At 36.0% G+C, this 22,984-nt stretch overlaps 1 protein-coding gene across 1 annotated transcript in view; it reads right to left on the reverse strand.

Annotated features, from left to right (window-relative positions):
• The window catches only part of HCN1 (hyperpolarization activated cyclic nucleotide gated potassium channel 1), a 207,939-nt gene that overhangs the window by 46,288 nt on the left and 138,667 nt on the right, over positions 1–22,984 (reverse strand). The window lies entirely within an intron of this gene.

A 22,984-nucleotide genomic window follows, 5' to 3' on the forward strand; every position in this document is an offset into this window, starting at 1 on the left:
CACCCTCCCCCTTCCCTCTGTGCGATGGGGAAGAAAATAAAAATAAATAAATAAAAGAAAGAAAGCTTGTGGGTTGAGATAGAGACAGTTTATTAGGATAGAAAAGAAAGGAAAAAAAATATAATGATAATTGTACTACTGCTAATGTGTACAAAACAAGTGATGCACAATGAAATTGCTCACCACCCACTGACCAATGCCCAGCCTATCCCCAAGCAGCCAGTCCTCCTACCCCAGCCAGCCATCCCAAATTAATTGTTCAGCATGATGGCACATGGTATCAAATATCTCTGTGGCCAGTTTGGGTCAGCTGTCCTGGTTCTGTCCCCTCCCAGCTCTTGCTGTAACCCCCGTCTCCTCACTGGCAGAACAATGTGAGAAGCTGAAAAGTCCTTGGCTTAGTGTAAGCACTGCTCTGCAACAATTAAAACATCAGCGTGTTATCAACATTATTCTCATCCTACCATACCAGCTACTAGGAGGAAAAGTAACTCTACCTTAGCCAAAATCAGGACAGTTTTAGAATACAAACCCTCACACTTGTCTTGTGTTCCCTAAGTTCCCAGCTGTACAGTTGTGAAACTGAACCACCATCATTTCTAGCTCAGTCCATGCAGCAGACAGGGAAAGTGTAGTGTCTGTCTAATTCTCTAATGTTACATTCAGAGACAGCCTGAAGTTTGAAATTTCAGAAACCGGGTATGTTGCATTAATATACAGGATATTAATGCTGTGTCTGGTTATAAAGTGATTGATGAAAAAAATCTCAGGAGGAAGGAAGAGAAGAGAAAGGTAAACTGGTAAAATAGTACCAGGCATCAGGAAATAGAAAGTGGGGAAAGACAGAGATGCTAGTATCTGGGAGACTAAGAGGACCTGACTTGATTTACCTTGTGTGCTAGGTTTCCTTGCTTTTACTAGTCCTCTGCCCTGTCTCATGCTTTGTTTGAATGATAGAATCATAAAATGACTCGAGTTGGAAGGGACTTTAAAGATCATCTAACTCCAACCCCCCTGCCATAGGCAGAGATGACACCCACTAGGTCACATTGGCCAAGGCCACATCCAGCTTGGTCTTGAACACCTCCAGGGACAGGGCACCCACAACTTCTCTGAGCAAACATTTACTCCTAATGTCTACTCTAAATCTATCCTCTTTTACTTTAAGACCATCACCCCTTGCCCTATTATTACCTATTTGAGTAAAGGGTCCTTCTTGATCTTTTTATAAGAGCCCTTTATGTGTTGAAACGTTGTGGTGAAGTGTCCCCAGAACCTTCTCTTCTCTAGGTGGAACATCAACAGGTTTCTCAGCCTTTCTTCACAGGAGCTCCAGCCCTCCTCTGGAGTTGCTCTAACAAGGCCAGATCCTTCCTGTACCGAGGGCCCCAAAGCTGGATGCAGCACTCCAGGTGGGGTTTCACAAGGGCAGAGCAGAGGGCCAAAATCACCTCCCTCCACCTGCTGGTCACTTCTCTTTTGATGCAGCCCAGGATGCACCTGGACTTCTGGGCTGCAAGTGCCCACTGGTGGCTCATGTCAAGCCTGTCATTGTCAGAGCCCCAGAACCCTTCTCCACAGGGCTGCTCTCAATGAGGTCTTCTCTCAGTCCGTACTTCTGTCTGGGATTGCCCCAACCCAAGTGCAGTTCTTTGCACTTGGACTTGTTGAACTTTATGTGGTTCTCATGTACTCACTTTTCCAGCCTGTCCAGGTCTCTTTCAATGGCATCTCTTCCTTCTTTGGTATCCACTACACTACTCACCATGGTGTCGTCAGAAAATTTTCTGAGGGTGCACTCAATCCTATTCTCTATGTCAATCCTATTTTCTATGTCATTTGTGAAGTTATTGAAAAGCACCAGTTCCAAGAAAGAACCCTGGGGGACACCACATGTCACCAGCCTCCACCTAAACATAGAACCTTTGACCACCACTCTCTGGGTGCTACCATCAAGTCAATTCCTTACCCACTGGATGGTCCACTCTTCAAATCCCTAGCTTTCCAGTTTCGAAATTAGGATATCATGTGGGACCATTTGCTTTCCTTCTTCAAAACCTCTTTTGAATAGCACAATTTTCAGTAAAGAAAGTCCCAGAGCAAACATACTCAGAGTTGTACTATACAAAACTGTGCGATGTATCTGAGACCCACAAAACAAAGAAACTGTGTAAACCACAAATGGAAAAGTACATCCTCTCCAATATGTTTGGCTATCACACCACCATCCATGGCACAGCTGAAGAGGATAAGACACTGAGACACAGGAGAAAACCCCTCCCAGGATTACAGGTGAGTTAAAACTTTGCAGAAACTTTATTAAGTCAGTGAAGACTTAATAACAACCAGCATCTCTGTAGATCAATTAAATGAATTTACAACGTACATGCTCTCCTTACGACCTGTAGCATATATCCTTTGATTTGCATAATTGAACACCATTGTTTCTGCTGGATTTGAAATTTGTTTATTTTTTTTCTTTCTTTTTTTTTTTCCCAAAGTGGCAAAAGATTAGATGGTGTCACACATACAACACACATTTCCTAAGTAAGAAGAACTTTCACTTTGCATGGAAATATTTAACAATGTATGATGAATATGCAAGTCTGAAGTAACCTCTGTAGTCTCGTTTGCACCTCTGAAGCAAGAATTCTTCCCCCCATCCTTCAAAATGAGATTTAAATTTGCATGCTCATCAGTGTTTTCTGCAATGATATGGAAAAAATTATCCATGTATTCTGGGTATGAATCAGAGTTCTGGGACATTGGAAGACAGTCATGTTCTCACATAAACAAGGTATTGCTAATAAAATTATCCTACTAATCAGTTGCAGCCATTCTAGGTATGGATTTATTGGGAGAGAAGGGAGACGAGATCACCCTATGTTCTGTGTGTCTCACTGATGGCTGCTGTGTTGGCTTTTCTGCATTTTCTCCAAAGCCAAAGAGGCTGCACTGTCCAGCCTTCTATCAAGCCCTCATACAAGAAGAACATGTAATGCATCATAAATAGGGAAAGGAATTCACCATAGCACAGGGCTGCACTCCTCTACACAATCTTATTTTCATTCTAACATACTTGAGCAACATAAATAAAGAATAATCTTTGATAATCAAAAATGTAAATTCGTTTCAGATATGCAGCATATAACGTAAGAGAGTTGCAAAGGACATTTGTATCAGAATAACCTTGAAGAAGAGAACATTTACGCTAAGAGCAATTTGCTTTGCCAGCAATTTACACTGCTCCCTGTCATTAGTGCTGTTATTTGAATAGATCCTTTCTCCCACACAAACTAGTTCTTTTCTCTACCAGGAATTATGCTTACACATGAGAATTTTAGGGAAACAGAAAAAATAAAACTAGTAAAAATGTAGTGCTTATCACTACCTTCTCTTAAAATGTTTCCAGTGGAATAACTCATGGCATAATAGGGACATCTGCATATTAGAAGCATTTAATCTTAGTATCTACAATTACAAATTTAAAGTCTCACAGAAATATTTAACCATCTGAAATGTTTCTTTCTCTGTCAAAAAATCTGATCCTGTGAGCACACAATATATTATCACTCTGTAGTAAATCTTTTTCTGATCTTCTTCTGTGTGTTATTCTGCACCATTCATGCTACTACTCCTCCCTTCTTGACATTCTGTCCTGGTATTTACATGAAGTGATCCATCAAAACATTTAACTTATTCTTTTCTTCAGCAAATTATATCTTTCATTAACTCATGATTGCTTTATTTGTTTGTTTGTTTGTTTAATTTATTTAGGTTTTATTTGAAGAATATTGTTCCTGGTCAGGAAAGCACATTTATTTTCAGTTCTGCCTGCTCTAAGTTATTGGCAATATTGAGGGTTTGCAAGACTAGCTGTCACTGTGGCTTGTCACACTTTAATTGTAAAAAAGTGTTTAAATGAAGATACAAAGAGGAAGCAAAAATAATATGGTTGTTTTCTGTAAAAAAAAAAAAAAATAAATTGTTCCAAGTCAGTTTTGAAGAAAAGTTTCTCTTTGGGTACCACAGATATCAATAATGGTTACAAATGTAGGCACTTTGACTTTTAAACATTTATTTATTATTTATACACATGAGAACAGTGCAGATCACATCAAGATAATTTTATTATTTTAATAATATCAAAAAAGTTTTAAAAATTCTTATTAGGACTGTGAATTCCTTGAATAAATATGTATAATGATTATCTTTTCATGGTTTGTCTAAGTGGGATTTCACATCTAAAGTAGTTTAAAAATTTGTCAGTGATGTTAAATTTTGTCAAAATTTTGTATTTGTATTGCATTTTAAAAAGCTGTAGCTGACCCTGAATAATCCATTCCATCTGACACTTAAATCATCCTGTTCATGAGTGGAATAATTTCTCTGTAATGATTCTTCGAATCACATTTCATTTCTTTCCTTCTAGATTGAAAATTCTGGCTGGCTTGTTTGTTTGTTTTAATTTGGTTTATTCAGAAAAGAAAAGGAAAAAAAAAAAAAAAAAAGCACTTCAGGTGATTTTCTTACAACTGTGTGAAATAAGTCTCCCTGGAGCTTCCTCTTCTCCAGGCTGAACAACCCCAACTCACTCAGCCTGCAAGGACAGATGTTCCATAGAAGACATGCTCCAGCCCCTTGATCACCTTTTTGCCCCTTCTTTTGGACTCACTCTAATAGGTCCGTGTCCTTCTTGTGCTGCAGATCCCAGAGCTGAATGCAGTACTCATGGTGGAGTTTCACAAGAGCAGAGTAGAGTGGGAGAATCACCCCCCTCACCCTGCTGGCCATGCTTCTTTTGATGCAGTCCAGGATATGGTATGGCTTTCTGGGTTGCAAGCGTATATTGCTGGCTCATGTCGAGCTTCTCATCAACCAACACCCCCAGGTCCTTCTCCCCAGGGCTGCTCTCTATCCATTTTCCACCCAGCCTGTATTGGTTCTTGGGATTGTCCTGGCCTAGATGCAGGACCTTGCAGTTGGCCTTGTTGAACCTCATGAGGTTCCCACAGGCCCACCTCTCAAGGTTGCCCAGGTCCCTCTGGATGGAGGGACCATCAGTGTGTTGGAGGGAAAGGATGACACACCCTACAGTTTGGTGTCATTGGTGAACTTGCTGAGGGTGCACTCTATATCCTTGTCACCAACAAAGACATTAAACAATGCTAATCCCAAGACTGATCCCTGAGGAACACCATTCATTACTGATCTCCACCTGGACACTGAGCCATTGACCGCACCTCTTTGAGTGTGACCAACCAGCTAATTACATTACCAGTCAAAAACTATTGAACTAATGACATTTTCAGTGCTACATGAGATAATAAGCATGTAGTTACGTATCTGTTACCTGGACCTGGAACTTATCTATACCTGGTCACACCCAAACTACTTCAGTTCCTTTCAACAATAAGTGAAAATATCAGATTTTTCCACAATATCAACACTCAACAACTCCAAGTGACCTACGTCCCTGTAACATCACTTGAAAAAATCCTGGTTGAATGATACACCTTTTGCACTTTGTGAAATGACTTTGGCTTCAGCAATTGTGCCTTACTTCTCCTGGAAAACCTTCTCCAGGAAACCTATATTTACATCTGTTTAATGCCTTTTTATTCAGGTCTCAATGTTTTCACTAGAAATGTAATTTTGACCCTTGAAGTATGTTATTAAAATACTTTCAGAAAATTAATTTTATTTTTAAAATACTGTGAAAAAAAACGAACAAAACAAAACAAACAAAAAAAATATGAAATGATTACAATTGTAAAAGGAAATCAGAGAGCATTTGTAAAATCCTTCTGCTGAATTAAGCAAGTTCTGTCCCACAATCTGGATACAATAAATTCACTTGTATTCTGAAATTTGTTTGAAAATGACTGCCTGACATGTATAAAAGATTAATCTAAGCAGCATGATAACATGCAGATCTAACTTACTTGAAAGGAGCAGGAAGGTGAGAGAAGGCAATTTGATAAAGATGAAGATTTTCTAAATAATGAACTTCAAGTGAAGAACCATCAAAATTCTGCATGGCTTCTAAACTGCATTAGGAAGAATAAGTCCCCTGAGTTATTGAATTTATTCCCTTGCCATTGCAAAACCTCACTTAATCTAGCTTCTTATATAAACAAATCAAACCATCTCAAAAATAGTTGGACTACTCTCTCCATCATTTCTTTAAGAATATTGTTCCAAAAAAAAACCCACCAATTTTATATGTTCCCCTAAATTTCTGTCTAAATGTATGCAGAGACAATGCAAATCAATGAATGCTTAGGAGAAATTTATGCAGCAGCTCCAAAAGCTGCTCTCCCTTGGTATTTCTCCCCGGAGTGTTTATAGATGGGAATCACATCTCTTCCCAACCTCATCCAAGTATTCTATTCTACTTTTTGCTCAGAAGTCAGCATACTAGATCTCTACTTTTTCATTCTAGCTTGAGTGCATCTTTCTGCACCTTTAATGACTCAAACTGTACCTATTATTTTAGTCTCACCCACATTTCTTTGTTATCTACTAGAACACCAAAAGCCTATGGTGCTTTCAGATGGTTGTTTGCAGTCACTTTGTGATCAGCTTCATCACCTGGATTCCCTCAAAACTGTACTGATACTGTAAAGTTTGTTGACTTTTCTGTATTACTAGCATCTGAAGCTTTACACCATTCTAATCTTTATGCCGTCATTGAGCTCACTTTGAGGAACGTTCCCTGAAGTACTATGCAAGCCTTGTGACAGCACCATTCTTTTAGGTGTTTTTCTGAAAGACTTGTTCCAGCCTAACCTTTGTAAAACTCTGTGATGAGCCCACAACCTCAATGGGAGAAGGAATGGCAGCAGTACATGAGAAAGCAGAGGAAATGGTCTTAAAACAGCATTTCTTGCAAGAGCAGAAAGAGGTCTACATTACCTAAAGCAAATTAGTTTTGTGTAGATAACAGGTTATGGTCTGCATAGCAGGTGGCACACAGAAGATATCCTGAGGACTTCTTACACATATTAATACTTGGATGATTTTCTTTATAAATTTTCATCTAATTCTACTTTCAAGCAATTCAAAAGACAGTGAATCTGCCTATCATCAAAACAGGACATTCAACAGAAAATTAGAATTGCAAAACTTAGATTGGTCTCTTTCTGTGCTAAACAGTGCTGAAAATGCGAAATGACAACAAAGATTGGGAAGCTATTTGTTATTAGTGAGATACCTATGTTCAACTTTCTAGAAGTCAAGTGTCTAATTCAAAACAGTTACCTTGACCTCTTCTATTGTAACTGGAAAGAGATAAGAAGGGACAATTCATCTCATTCTAAAATTCATGTCTTGCACTGATGAAATATATTCACCTTTGTCATGTTTATCTCTCTCTTCATTGACCCTGGAGTAGATCCAAATGACTATCACTGATAAATTAGCTGTGATAGGTGAAATGGCTTCTAGTTCAGTAACACATGTTTATAACTCTATGTTTTAAAATAATAATTTGGTGATTCTAAAATATGAACCTTTTTTATTGGTGATACATACATATATAGCATCTGATCCAAGAGAAAAATAATAAAAGAATTGTCTTCTAGCTCAATCATTTTCCTATGTTCTTTTAAAATTTTAAATTGGAAATAGTAAATTTAATAAATTTGCTTATTAGGAGATGAAAGCAAATGCTACAGAGAGGCACTGATTAATCTTCAGTTATCAAATTCCAGTTGAGGATTTTACATTTGTGTTTTAAATTCCTAGTGGAAAAAGCAGATGGATGCTTTACATTGGGAGGGCAATAAATATGTTCTTTCTGAATCAACATGAGGCAAATTAAGTTAGTGTGCCAAAGCTTCACCAAATAACTACTGACAAAATGAACTAAACTACTGAGCTGTCTGAGATATTAAAGATTTAATTTTAATAAAGCAACACAAATATAAAATTTCTCTTCTGTCTAACCTTTTATTATTGACTGGAATAAAGATTCAGATGGCTGTCAGTTATCTTACCTGTCAGAGTGTATGCCATTTCAAACACTAGCTCATCTTTACAGATTTTCAAGTAAGACTAAAGACACTGCCAAGTATTTGCATATAATTCAAACAGCTTTTTTTTGGAAGAGTATTTCTGCAAACACACAGTTAAACAATGCTAATTAAACAATTAAACAATTAATTAATTAAACAATTCTCCAACATTTTTAATCCCTGTGAAAGTTCCCTGTCTTTACACTTTAGGAACTCATATGCAATTCCTATGATTTCCACAAAATGTAAGCATGCAGCATTGATGACACAATCCGTTTTCTTTGTGCTATGATGCTGTAGGTGCTTGAAAATTTAGCTGGAAGAACTAAGGAGCTTTGCCTCTTCTATTACCCTTCATTTTGCTGGACACAAGATTGTATTTTCTATATACAGAAAATTTCATTTACTTTTCCAGTGAAGGAAAGACTTTATGAACTAGTTCATGAGGCAGCAGGACAGAATTGATTCAGAACATCTAAACACTTAACATTGTCTCAGTTTGATATTAACTTGCTTATCCATGTAGTTTTAGGCCCCTTGCTTCTACATGAGATGTAGCAGGCAGATGACTTTTCAGGAAAAGAGAGTAGGTTCAACAGGGATCCCCATATACAGTACATGGTATGTGAAGTGGTGGTTTAGGCAAAAACATTTTAATATTGCAGCTATCCAAAAAGAAATTCAAAATGATTGGAGACAAGAAATCATATATATGTATGTATATATGTATGTATATATATACATACACATATATATATGTATATATATTAATTTATTAGAAAAAGGAAAAGACGACTTTTAGGAAAATTGATAAAATTTTCTTGGAGTGTGAAGAGGTTGATCTCTTTTGTGGAAAATTTTGTTTTGTGGGAAGCCAGTTGGACACTAAAAAACACCCTTTTCCAGCAAGCAGCATTATTACACAGTTCTAGAGATATAGGCATGTATGGACACAGACAGAACTGGACAATAGCCACAAAGAATTTGCAAAGAGACAGAGCAAGTGAGTGGCTTTCCCATATTAACTTCATGAGAGGTTTTATAGCCCCTTTCTCAAAATTATTAAATCTGTAAGTGGACTTGGAAAGCAAACAATCATAGAATTGCAGAAACTATGAAATGTTCAGTAAACTTCAATTCTCAATTAAAAATGAAACATAACAAATTAACATTATGTTTTAAAATTCACTGAAATATCTGTAATGTCTACTATACTTAAATTTGGTATTCTGTTGAACCTTAACACTCAAATTACATTGATGAAGATTCCTAAAAAAAAGGAATGAAGATTTCATTAAATGAAGATTTCATTAAAAAAAAATATAGACTGAAGTTTCATCAGACCTAAAATTCACAGGCAATTAATTTTTAAGCAATATATCTATATTTAATTTGTTGAGATTTCAATCTACAGCAGAAGGATAACTGTAAGTTTAATGAATGAGTACACTGAATGAATATAAAGGGGAAATGCTTTTTCTCCTTATCTAAAGGGAGCAACATCACTTAAAAAAAATCTTTCAGCAAAGTGTGTTTCTTAAGATTAAAAGAATAAGATTGGCAAGAGTCTGTGCAAAGACCATAAAAGGAAAATATGTAATTTCCACTTAACTACACTATTGTGAATAAAGAAATTGTATATTTTTGTATCACTTTGCTAAAATTCTTCATAAGGAGTTTGAATTAAGTGCTATATGTTCTATTATACATTACCTATAAGATGGCATTTACAAACTATGTCAGAAAAAAAATGTAATTTCATGTGTAATGTGGCACTTTCCCCTCCATTATGATAGCTATCTCACTGTCACAGGAAGTAATATATTCGTTAGTTTCACTCAATCATTTCATTTGAGAATCACAGAATCACAGAATTTCTAGGTTGGAAGAAACCTCAAGATCATCGAGTCCAGCCTCTGACCTAACACCAACAAGTCCTCCACTAAACCATATCACTAAGCTCTACATCTAAACGTCTTTTAAAGACCTCCAGGGATGGTGACTCAACCACTTCCCTGGGCAGCCTGTTCCAATGCCTAACAACCCTTTCGGTAAAGAAGTTATAAAGAAATTTGATTGGAAATTGTTTACAAACTTTTAAAATGATTTATTAACCCAGATATTCAATTGTTCCAAGTCACTAGAGCTGAGCCGCATGAATAATCTTAGTATGTAAAAATAAAAATGATGTCTGAAAAAATTCCTGATGCTTGATTCTCCCAGAAATCTTCTGAATAACATGGAATAATCACAGACAGCCTACAAAATAATCATAGGCTATGTGCTGTTTTCCTTTTGCAAGAACTTCCAGTCTAACTTTATAAGTGGCTTCTATGTTAAAATAATAATAAAAGGCATTAAGTTATGGATTAATCGGAAATGAATTAGAAGAGTTGTATACCTTATATTTATTAATGGATATTCAGAAGATTTTCAATTTTCTCTTGTCACATTTATTCTGAGGACCTGATATTTTTCTCTCCTTCAACTCCTTAGTTTGTCACCAACTGCAAACATTATTCTGACACACAGTGGTGTAAAGTAAACAAAACCAGTATTCCTACTTATAAAAGATGGGGACTCCTAATTTTGGCCCATCCACTGTTTGACAGTGACAGTACAGTCAGGTCCTATCAATACCGAGGGATACTGTTACATGCAGTTTTTCCATTTCATAGTGCAAACGATGTTATGTAATGAACCCATCTGTTGGGTCTCCACAGTTATTATCTTCTTTTTGCTGTCAACAGTCATTCACCAACTGTGTGTATGCCTTGATCCACAGTTAGAGAACCAAACAATAATATTCTGGGTCTGTTGCATTGACTCAGCTGTGCCAATGCCTTAAGCTTCAGTTACCAGGAGGTAGATTAAAGTGGAGAATGTTCACTCATCAGCTCTCTTCTATAGGAAGGGAATCATACCTTGCTAACAAGTATTCCCTGTTATTACATGATACTGTTATACAAACACAACATCTAAGCTTTTATCTGCTGTACTTGGTTGAGCACCTGAACAGCTTTTAGATTACTGGAGAACAAATAGAAGAGGAAGGTTAAAAAATATCTTTGTAAACTGTTAAGTATTCTCAACAGAAATTCCTGAAGTGTTTAAACTCAACTTCAGTCTTGCCAGCATTTAAAAGTAGTACCTTTACTACCTGCTACTACACGCTTCCAATTTACAGTGCTCATTCCCTTCCATATCACAACAATGTTTTTAATTTGTGTAGAAGTGGGATCATCAGATCTGTCCTAAAACTAAAAAGCATCTCTTTAGGTTCCTGCTTCATATTTATTAGATGACTACAGACAGTTTTCCTGCACTTGGCCATGGGATCTTACCTCCTCTACTGTAAAATCTACCAGGAATCAATAAATATTGTTATGCTACTTTCAAGGCTAATACTAAATTTATTGTTTGCACATTTTACACATTCACCTTTTCATCCTAGCTTTGTCTGGGATTATTAGGTGAATATTAAAATGTGAGATAGGAGAAAAGTAAAGAAGCTTTTGAATGTTGAAATATCTCCATGTTTCAAATGGGGACAAGTCTCAGATCCCTGTCCATCTTTTGTTCTTCCAACAAAATGTGCAGAAATAATGACTTGCATTTCATAAACATCTCCCATTTCTCTTTGGACTACAATTGCATTTTTTTCATGAGCCAAGTGAAATTTAGATTTGTCTGCCAAGGCACAGAAGAACTGTCTCTAACGGAATACTAGGTAAAATCTGAAGTTAGCACTAACCTCAACAGTCACTTCCATGATGATTATCTGTGATAAAAACTACAAATACCAAAAAATGAGTAAGCACAGATGGTCTGTAAAATGGTTTCTGTATTCAGAAAAATACCAAACAGTGATGCTCATGCTGCAAATCAATCATTACTTATATTTCGGTACAAGCACAGTAATAAACTTATCCATCCATCACAGTCACCTGAATGGCTGAAATAGCAAAGAAACTAGAGTTATCTTCTGCTTTCCACACTGCTATTCTGGTCAGCATACAGATATTTTCACAGAAAACACACACAGACACACACACAAAATAAACACACACACACACACAAACAAACAAAGAAAAACACCGACAACCTAGTTTATAGTCAATGGTAGATCAAACTAAAAATTAAGTTTCCTTGCTGAATGGTGTGATAGGTTCACTTTTATAATTCTTTAACATTGGTGGGAACCAAAGTGATTTTGTTTAGGCTAAAAAACTATCATCTATTTACTATCTGTCACTAATTACCCCTCAAAGAGAACTGTTGCTTGCAAGAATGCTTTAAGCTGTCATTTTACTTACACAAAGAAATTAAACCTGTCCCGCAAAACAAAAAATCTCTTGTTGTTGTTCTTTTTTGTTGTTGTTTAATTAAATTAATTTATAGTGAATGTTGTTTAATAAATTAATTTATAGTGAATTATCTGAAGAAGTTTTGTTTCCTTACTCTTTTCATTATCTTGTGCAAATCTATGTTTTCCTGTTTTAAAAGGGGGAGGGAAGGATCATGAAAACCAAGCTCAGTTCCTCTCTTCACAGAGGCAATGACAGAACTCTGATTTGATGAAGCAACTATCAAAGACCTGAGGAATGAAAAGAAAAGCATCTCTTTTCTATGCTACTAGAGGTGAAACTGTATCAAGTCTAAAGTACGATGATTTTCTTTTTTAATGAGAAAAATACTGTGCAGATGACAGCTTATTTCAAAATATCAGATATGCCGTAATGGTCTCCTCCAAAGCTGCCAGTTCTGAAGTGAAATTTAATACCTACCCAGTCATCTCATACAATTTTCCTTATCTTTTGATTTTATTTTTTTTTAACTTTTCCATTTACCTGTGCTGATAAAAAAAAAAAAAATATACATTTTAAAAGTGCCTGGAGTGAAGGGATCTGAGACAGAAGTACGGCTTCAGGGGAAGCAAGGATGTGAGAGCAGCTAATCTCTATTCCGTCACTCCTTCGGTTCAGTGTTGGGCACAAACATAACTTTGGGCCAGCCCAGGCAACCTGTATATAGCCAATGAATGCACACTGCAGCTCTCTTTGGTGATGACTCTGACCACAAGGTGGTAAGTCAAGTGTCAATAACCTACTTTTGTGTGATTTACTTTTTTTCCCAGCAATGCCTATTAGGTTTGAATCTCAGGAACACGTGGTTTCCCATGGCACATGTTTCATCTCACCCTATTGATCCTGCAATACAGAAACATTGCATAATGCTAAATTCAGCACATGCTACAATGTATTCAGCTAAATCCTCATGCTTAATTGATTAGCATCTTGCACACATGAAATCCAGTTACTTCAAGAAGCAATTTGAAACAGTAATTAAGAAAAGGAATACAGAAAAAGGAATAATTAGGTCAGAATTACATTACATTATATCTATTGTTAAATAGCTGTAATAAAAAGAAAAAAAATAATGTTTTATTAGCACCGTAATTGTTACATCTGCTTGGTGTTGTGCCAACATCTGCGTTCCTAGCAGCACCAGTATGAGTAAGACAGAAACACTGACATATTACAGCTGCTGATCCTGGAAGTTCTGGCTCTGATAAGACTTATGGCTTGCCAGTTTTCTGTATTAATTACAGGAAAATGCCAATTCATCAGCAAGAACTTGCATGTAAATGGGTGCATTTCAAAGAAATTTGCATGGTAGTAAGTTTATCATGCATGGGAAGGTCTGTACAAAGCCAAAATGAGAGACAAAAGAGATTCTTTGGTGAATAAAGATGGTCCAGTTGCTCAGTTATAGGATGTACTGATTTTCTTGACTTCTGACCAGAGACCTGAAACTAATCTTCCCTCATTTCACAGCAGTGTCTTCATGATGAGAAGATGGCTTTTCTATGCTGGGCATCTCTGTGTCTCTTCTACATAATAAACACATATCAAACTAGGAAAAGAGTGAGAAACTTCTCTTTTTCTTCATAGGGGTAGAAACAGAGATGTAGGAAGTCATATTTCACTTTGCTTTTCCAATACATTATAACGAATTATGCAGAAGCTAGGCAATGGGAAACTCAGCCAGAGATTCATGCTATGCAGACTCTGCTCTTGGGTAAGAAAACTGCACAGGGCCATGAGCTGTAATTAATCCACTTCATTTAACACATAAGCACCTGAATAAGTGCTATCTGCAGCAATGAGTGTTTTGTTGTTGTTGTTGTTTGTTTGTTTGTTTTTAAGAACCTGCAGGAGCTTAGAGGAGACCATTGAACTTCTGTTCTGAACTCACAATTAATAAATACTATTACTTGATGATCTGGGGAGGGACCTTTTGTGTCTTTGTCGTCAGGGAGTGGAATGACAGGACAAGGAAAAATGACTTTAAAATAAAAGAGGATAAACTGACATTAGGAAGACATTCTTTTCTCTGAGTGTGATGAGGCTGTGGATGACCCATCCCTGAAGATGTTCAAGGCCAGGCTGGATGGGGCTTTGAGCAATTTGATCTGGTGGGAGGTGTCCATGCCCATAGGAGGGGGGTTGGAACTGGGTGATCTTTAAGGTCCCTTCCCAGTCAAACCATTCCATGATTTAAAAAAAAAAAATAAGTTTTATAACTTTATTCAAGCAGATAAACTAACAATACTTGGGTATTTCTGGTTGTGAAGAAATAGTTCAGTGCATCAACCAGGCTAAGTCACATTCTTTAATCTCAATAAAGGCAAAGAAAAAAATCTTAATAATATTGGATTACTTCCCACATCTCTATGGTGATCTAACTCTGAAAGAAATTGTCACATTGTATTTCTGTGCTAATCATATTAACAGAAACACTCAGGAAAAGTGCTTTATTCAATATAGCTGGGTTCATCCAAAAGTACATTTTAAAAGCCTTAACTACTAAAGAGAAACAGTGGAAATTCTGTTAAATAACTCTTTTTCCCCTCATTTTGTAACATGTGCAATACAGAGAACTGTGGAAATGTGGTCAAAACATCTATAAGAGGCTATGAAAAAGTGTGGAAGTTTTGAAAAGCTAACAAAGAATTCTGAAAAATTACATGAAGAATGGAATTGCTTACATAAGCTATGGAATTGTTTATGGTACAAAACTTATATATCTTATAAAAAGACCTAAGGATTTTTTTATTTTTATTTTTTTAAAGGGGGGAGGGGTGAGATGGGCTTACAAGAAGATAGATTAAATATATATATATATATATATATATATATATATATATATGCATTTCTTACCATCTTAAATATTTTTCAGAGAACTATCTTCAGCATCAGAAATTTTAGCAGATTTTTGCTTGGTTTTAGGCTAGAATAAGATGGCCTTTTTTTTTTTTTTTTTTTTTTGTCATAGTTAGAAAAGCTATAGTACCACTGTGTGATAGACTCCAAGGCTATTTGTTTCATATGTGTGATTGATTGATTGATAATCTCAGTCCAGTGTTATGTTGAGCTACTACTCTAAATATCATTTTCAGTCTTCAAGTGACTCTGTGGTCTAGACCACTAAGTTTCATGCAATGGCCATGAAATAGTGGGAAAACTTTCCGAAGAGAATGGTAGTGCATCTCCTGTAAAGGAAGCATTATGCAGGCTGTCTGAAAAATACAGGTAACAAGCTGTTGTGAAAGAGAGAGAAAAAAAAAAAAGTTTTTAATTTCTATTTTGTTTCTAAGAGAATGTGAAAATAAAGCTAGAACTTTGAATATTTTAAGGACATGATAAAGGCAGTCATGAGAACAAAAAATCTACGTTGTCACCTGAAAATTAGTGTGTTAGAGATGTTTGACTAGATTTCTAAGCATGCCTGTATACATATATATAGTATTAAAATTGTTTTTATTTTTACTTATTTTAATTATTTTACTTGTGCCACGAAGTTCACTGACATGACTTATTTTCAGCAAATGCAGCATTAACAAAATGCAAGAATTATCAACTCTGAAGTTATCATTCTATTTATGTAAGTTTTCTACAGTTTTATTTTGTACAGTCTTCACATGAAATCGATATATTTTAAATCTACATAGATAATGAATTACAAATTACAATACTAAATGGGCTCCGTGATTCTAATTCTTGAGAACTACACAAACAGAATATTACTTAGGCTAAAGTTTCAGTGTTATCTTGCTATAAACAATTAACATATATAATAATAATCTGTAGTGACCTAAGGATTTTAAGGGCTAGAGCAGCGAAACCAAGTATAAGCTTTTGTTTCCTTCCACATTTCATGTTCGATACTGACATTTTCTCAAATTGATGGCCAGCACAGTAGTCTTCTGTGCCACTCAGTAAAGTTGCATATAAAGTGATGTAAATGACAAAGTTAAAATCTGTTTTGAATGATTTGGAGCGTTTAGCCACGGTGCTAAGTAGAAAGCCAAGCCATTTTACTGAGGAATTCCCTTCAGTCACTGTGGATAGAAAGAAAAGTCATTTTCTCAGTCTGTGACAGGACTATTCCTGCTTCTGTTCATAACTGTACCGCATATTTAAATGTCACATGCAGTGGGGTATACACCTAATGTTAATAGATGTGGCACAGAACAATGCTTTTGTTATTCAATTTTTTTTTTTTTTAATTAGTTTTCCTGCTTTGTCACATCATTCTATGCAATTACACCACTGCACCCTCCCTTGGGAAGCTGTCACTTCATTGGCATAAGTGGCACAGGATCCTTCAGAAGAGTGAAAGCTTTATTTTCCAGCCATAGCAAGTCTGACAGACAGTTTACATCAGGGCTCTATCTTTTCTAAACCCCACAAATCAGACAGTTTTTCTTGAGGGTTTTGAGGAAAAGGAGGACAGATGTTCTCTGCTGAAGGCAGAGACTGGGTTTGGGGAAAAAGAAAAAGGGGGGTGGGGGTGGGGGAAGAAAGGGAATGTTTTGAATAATTTTTCTCCTGGGTTTGATGTAGGAGAGAAGATGATGTTTTCCTGCTGTCCTAAATCATTTCTGGCTCTGGCAGTGATTGACTGAGCTTACAGTGGCCAGCTCACACTGTTCTTCCCTATCTTTCCCTAAATCATGGGAATCACTCTACAGAGGAGGAAGCTGAGTTCTTAAATATTTTGAAAATAAAAATTTAAAACACAACTTTTTGGTAGTAAAGAATTATATTTTCTTTTGTTAAGTTACATGCAGTAGTGGTTTTATTGTGCCATTGTTTTTTATTCTATTACTCACTGATTTTTGTAGTTTTGTTCTAAAATCAATGGTCCAATATACCCCATTAGAGTTTTTAATCTCTTTTTCTCTTTTTATAGTTATTCTTTTACTTACATGCAGATTAATTTTTTTGTTCAGTAATGCTGTCTGAACAGTAAATGCTCTCTGTTTTACAGGTCCACTTGATGGAGCAGGGACTATCAGTTGCTATCACATCTCTTCTGCATATGCAACCCAGAATCTCACCACCTGACGACCGAGTTTGCTGGTGTCAAGTCAGTCTGACCACTGCATTGATAATTCTCACCTTGGATCTCTTCTGTTATCTTATTTGCACTATCCACTTACAGAAGCTGCTAGCACTCAAAGTAAGTGGGGATACCACAGATGGAAATAAAAGTCTCATCTCTGTCTCTTTGACCAAGAAAATGGACAACATGACAAATGCTTTCTGAATTTATTCCAGAGAAGGTACTGTCTGATTTGAGGCTTTATTCAGCAGATGAAGTATGCCCATCAATAAATCCTACACTATAGTCTCCTATGCTTATCACAGTTCCTCCTTAAAATACATCAAAAGACTCTCTCCCTGTGCACTCCTGTTCTGTTCTTCTGCCTCCTCATAACCCCACCCCTTTGGCTCCACGGCCCCTTTGGCTCCTGCTGCTTTCTGTTCCTTTTTTTTTTTTTTTTTTTTTTAACTTCTCATCATGCCATAGGTAAAAGTGAAAGATGCCTTCCTACTACTTCTGTTACAGTGATCAGAGTTCAGTTCCTGTTCTCTGGCTTGATTTGCCTTCATGTCAGCATTTTGGACTGTCTCTGGTAGTGTTGGTACTCCTGGCTGAGAAGTTTATTTCGTCAGATATCTCCTCAGGAGTTTAGCCCATGTTTATCTTCTGATGCTGCCCAAAGGAGGGCTGAAAAACTCCTGATACTCTGCATCAATAAAGACTTTTCTGCATGTGATCACCCTCCTCTTACTTATGTTCTCTGTAAATCAGAAGAAAAGAAAGACCTATATTAAAAAATAAATAAAAAAAAAATAAAAATAAAGGGTAGGGAAATGTCTTAATTAAGAGAACAGACTCCTATACATATACATATGTATTTGATAGCTACTATCAAATGTATAATAGAAAACAACCAAAGAACCAGTTGCCTTCACTTTTCTTTTAAAAATGTTCAATGGTTGTTTTTTTTATTTGTATGTTTGCTTTATTTCTGAAAGATTATAGTATTATTTTTACATGTTCATCAAATTCTGCAGTGAAGAAATACATTCAGCCAGCTCTGTCTATAACAAAGAGCAGTGCATAAATAAATATTTTTTCTATGAGACTTTACAGATGTTTACATGAAAATGACATTTTTATAACCCCAAACTATACAATGCTAGCTGAAAGCATTGGGGATTTTTATGAAGAGATCTGCTTTCATTGTGCTTTTAATAAATATTTAGCGTTTAGCTTGCAAAAATCTGCTGTAAAGGGTAAGTCTAGTGCATTTTATGAAAACACGGAGATAAAAACATTTTACTTTCATATTATTAATGAGTTTCTATTTTAATAGAGACTTGTCTCTTTTCAAATAGAAACTTCTTGAATTAGTGTTACAGTATTGTTTCAAGGTTACTAACTGCCTGGAAAAAATGATGATTTAGCACACAATACAATGCAAAAGACTGTTTAAAATGTTATTTTGCTGAGAACAGGTTTCAGTCCTACTGCTGTTCCATGAACCCCATGGCCTTTATAAATGTATACTGTACATCTTAGTTATAGAAATAACTATGTTTTCAAGGAAGACATGCTTTAATTACTTTTAATTAATAATTTTAATTAATTTTAATAAATTTTAATTTTATTTTTTTAAATAAATTTTTAATTATTATTTTTTTAATTACAATTAATATTGAGTACTATTTCCTTCTGCACGTGCAGGACACAAACACGATCAAACTAGTGTTATTGAGATAATTGTTGCTAGTTACATCTCCCCTGTGTGAATCGCAGAGTTGTCTCTTGTTAAAAGGTAATTTGTGTTACATTCTAACAGAGACTTTGAAAAAGATAAATTAGTTCATTTCTTTTTTCCTTTTAAAAGTAAAAAGAATATATATATATATATATATATATATATATATATATAAAAGCTATGATAATTGCTGTGGGGAAAAAAAAAAAAAAAAAAAGGATGTTTGTAAAATCCAGATTTAGAGTAACTGCACACCTTCACAGTTAATTTTATATAGTTGTCATGAGGATGGCTTAAATTGTAATGAGCTTGCCTGAGTTTTCATATGGAAAGCTGTTAGAAACCTAATCTATAATGCAAGGCAGCAGAACACCTTATAGGTAAATTACCCACAACACAGCAATAAATCAAAGGAAGTCATGTCTGTCATTTTAGAAGCAGCGGGAGTCTATTATAGCTTGGCACAGGTACGTTGCAGCCGGATGGATAGCACTTGGCTTGCATGGGACATGCTACTAGGAGGAATCAGTTGCCTTTTTAAAGATACAAGGCAAAAATAACCAAAACAATTACCTGAACAAGACTGACTGTAACAAGAAACTGAACCACAATAACAAAGTACCAGAACAAAACAGGACAGCAGTCTGGTAAGAGTATTCTGATTTTTATTCTTCTCCTGAAGTCTTACCCTAGTCAGTTGCACATGAAAATACACAACATAATAATTTTGTCATTGCTGTATTGTTTAAGGTGAGTATCTTCTGATTTTTGTTTAGGGAGAGAGAGGGAATTGTTTTTGTCCTGTTTTCTCATAATAATACGAGAAAACTATTGTTTTGCAGTTCAAAAGCAGGTAAGATCAAGGCCAAAATAAATATCACAACTATGAAAAAATTCATGTAATTATAAGAAATGAAAAATAATAAAATGAACAGAAAGAGTGAGCTAATGATGCTAATAAATGCCCTATCCTGATGTGACAAATATTTTCACATTCAACAAATAAGTCTCTCTCTGTGCAGTCCACACTAGCAGTTGAGCTCTAGAGGTTGCATTTACACCTTCCTTTAGATGTTAGAGGGTTGAATTCATGATGATGTAATTATGCATCAAGATATTTAAAAGAATGCACACAAGTAAAAGAATTAACACATTTATAAGTACAAGCATGTTGTTTAGAATTACAGTTGCACTCTTTGAAACCATCTCGATATTTTTTTCTGAACTGCACCCTTATGTTTCTTCTCTTTCAGATTATTTTGCAATTCTGCGCTATAGCAGAATATCTTTTAGATATTTAGATATTTAAGATATAGCAAATATCTTTTAATAACCCTCTACACTAAGAAATCTCAGCACCTTCTGCAAGTATCACAGAAGACAGGAATACTGTATCTGTTTAGCAGCTTGTCATTTGATGCTTGCAAAAACAGCAAAAGATGATAAAATGAGTCAGAAATAATCCAAAAGTCAAGACTTTCAGACCCTTTTCTAACTATAAGATCCCCTGGCCTTTGAAATAAAATAATAAAATCAATACTTATAACTACCAGAATTAAACCACAGATACTGGCTTAAGAAATGACTTTCATTTATTCCTTAATATTTAGAGAAAAAATACATTTTCTGCTTCTCAGTACTGTAATGACTATAATGCTTTTTTCACAGTCAATACTAGGTCCTGAAGGTCCGAGACTGTAGGAAAATTTAGCAACTCTTGTACCCAATCACTCATAACACACTTCAAAAATGGTTCACTATTTAAAATATTGCTCTGTGGCAGAGCTGAATAGGATACAAATCACTGCAAGTTAATGAGGTTTTTATAAAAATTGCAAACTATGGACTGATATTCAGTGACAAGATTTCACTTTAGTTTCTTCTTTTTTATTTTTATTGTGAGTAGATGTTACCTCAGCAGGAAGTGAACCATCCACCCTTTTCCAAAATAAGTAACTCTTACGTTAGTGTAGCACAACTGCACAGAATAGATAAAATTAATCTGCAAAATGGCTCACCTGCTCCTGTAATCTGAACATGACATTACCTATTGTTAAAATTATACTGTATAAGTGAAAATGTGCTATTGTTAAGTAAAGAGAAGGAACTGAGACCAATCACAGAACATTTTTGTGTTACCCTATTTTCAAGTTTTCTAAAAACCACTAGCAGCATCAGAAAAGCCTTTTTTTTTTTTTTTTTTTTTTTTTGGAAATAAAAAAAAATAGAATGTGTTCACCATGAAAAACTACTGAACTTGCAGATCAGTATTTCATGACAAACTTTGGTGATCAGATCGGACCCAAGAATTAGATGGTAAAACCCTGGTACTTCCTGTTTCACTGGGTGCCTAGAAATTCAAAGATTTTTATTCATGAATGGTATATATAGTATGTATCAGAAATTCTGCATTAACTGTTTCAGTACCTCATCTACCTGTGGACTACAGCAAAGACAGCCAGTAAAGCTGACAAAAAAGATTGTATATGTATATTTAGTTTAATTGAACATATACCAGAAGCTGGTACAAACCCAGTAAAACAGTGATGTGGTCCTCTGCTTGCTGTAGCTCATTCTGTCCTATGTGTTTGCACCACCTAATACCAGTACCATTTCCTGAAGTCCATCAGAAATCTGAAATTTTCTGCAGTAATCTTTAAGGGGGATATCTACAGATGTCGAAGGTTTTACAGAAAAGTCTCCTAGCTTTATTAATGAGCATACTAAGAACATGCCTTATTCCACCTTGAGTTTAACTACAACATGCTTAACGCTTTAGAAAAAGTGGAAAATATGTCTTCTTTTCCTCATAAGAAAATGCAGAGGCATCACCAGCTGAGTGAGGGGTGACCAAATCTTAATCTACTCCATGGTACAGCCAGTTCATTGCTTTCAGCCCTGTGCACTACAGTAACTGCTCAGAGAAAGAAGCACAACTCTGCCCCAGCATTTATGTTGTTTTTCTGAGAAAAGATATTGTCCCAGCTATCAGCAGTGCCTGTGGGTTTTCTCACAACCAGTTGTAAATGTCCCTTGGAAAAGGTGGAGGATCTAAGCATGTTATTCCCCAGGGAGTCAAAGCCATTTGCCTTCAACCTCTGGGTGCAACAAATTTTCCATTCCTCTCTGCAAAGCAATGTGGTTTGAGCTGCTGAGGTGAGGTGAGGACACTCCTTTTACATTTCTTTCCACCTGCTGCTTCTCAGGCACAAGAAGCCTGGAGTGGGCAGCAGGGACACACTTCTGTTTGAAGCGCTCAGGCATGGGTCAGCTCTGAAACTGCCTTCACCTTTCCAGCACTGTCCTCTGCTCCTGCTACTGCTTGAGCAGGGGAGTCAGCATCATCTGTTCTGCTGGTTGCCTCAGGCAGGAAAGGTAGTCCCTCTTCCTTGCTTTTGGAGGAAGGAGCTCAGATGTGTCATGGCACAAGGTGTTTGAGTATGGGCTGCAGAAGGGGAAAATTGGAGGTACACCTCAGCCACTGATGCCACCAACCAGCCCAAGAGCTTGCCACTCTTTAAAGTACACATCAGGTGTGTCTCTCTCCATGCACTTCACCAAGAATTTAGATATCCAAACTGGTGCAGTGACAGGCAGACTCATAGAGCTGGTGAAAGGCATGATGCTGCACAATCTAAAGCTGTCCTCCTGTACTAACCCTGTTATTCATTTGTAAACATTTATATGGATACCTAAAAAGAAAATGAAAAACGAGAAATCTGTGCTTCAAATCATGATTGTGATGTCTATATAATCATGTCTATATAACAACACCCAAAACTAATTAGCAAGTTCCTTTTAAATTATCTTTATATGCAATTACTGCTTT

The sequence above is a fragment of the Aythya ferina genome, assembly GCF_964211825.1.
Source record: "Aythya ferina genome assembly, chromosome: Z".
NCBI lineage: Eukaryota > Metazoa > Chordata > Aves > Anseriformes > Anatidae > Aythya > Aythya ferina.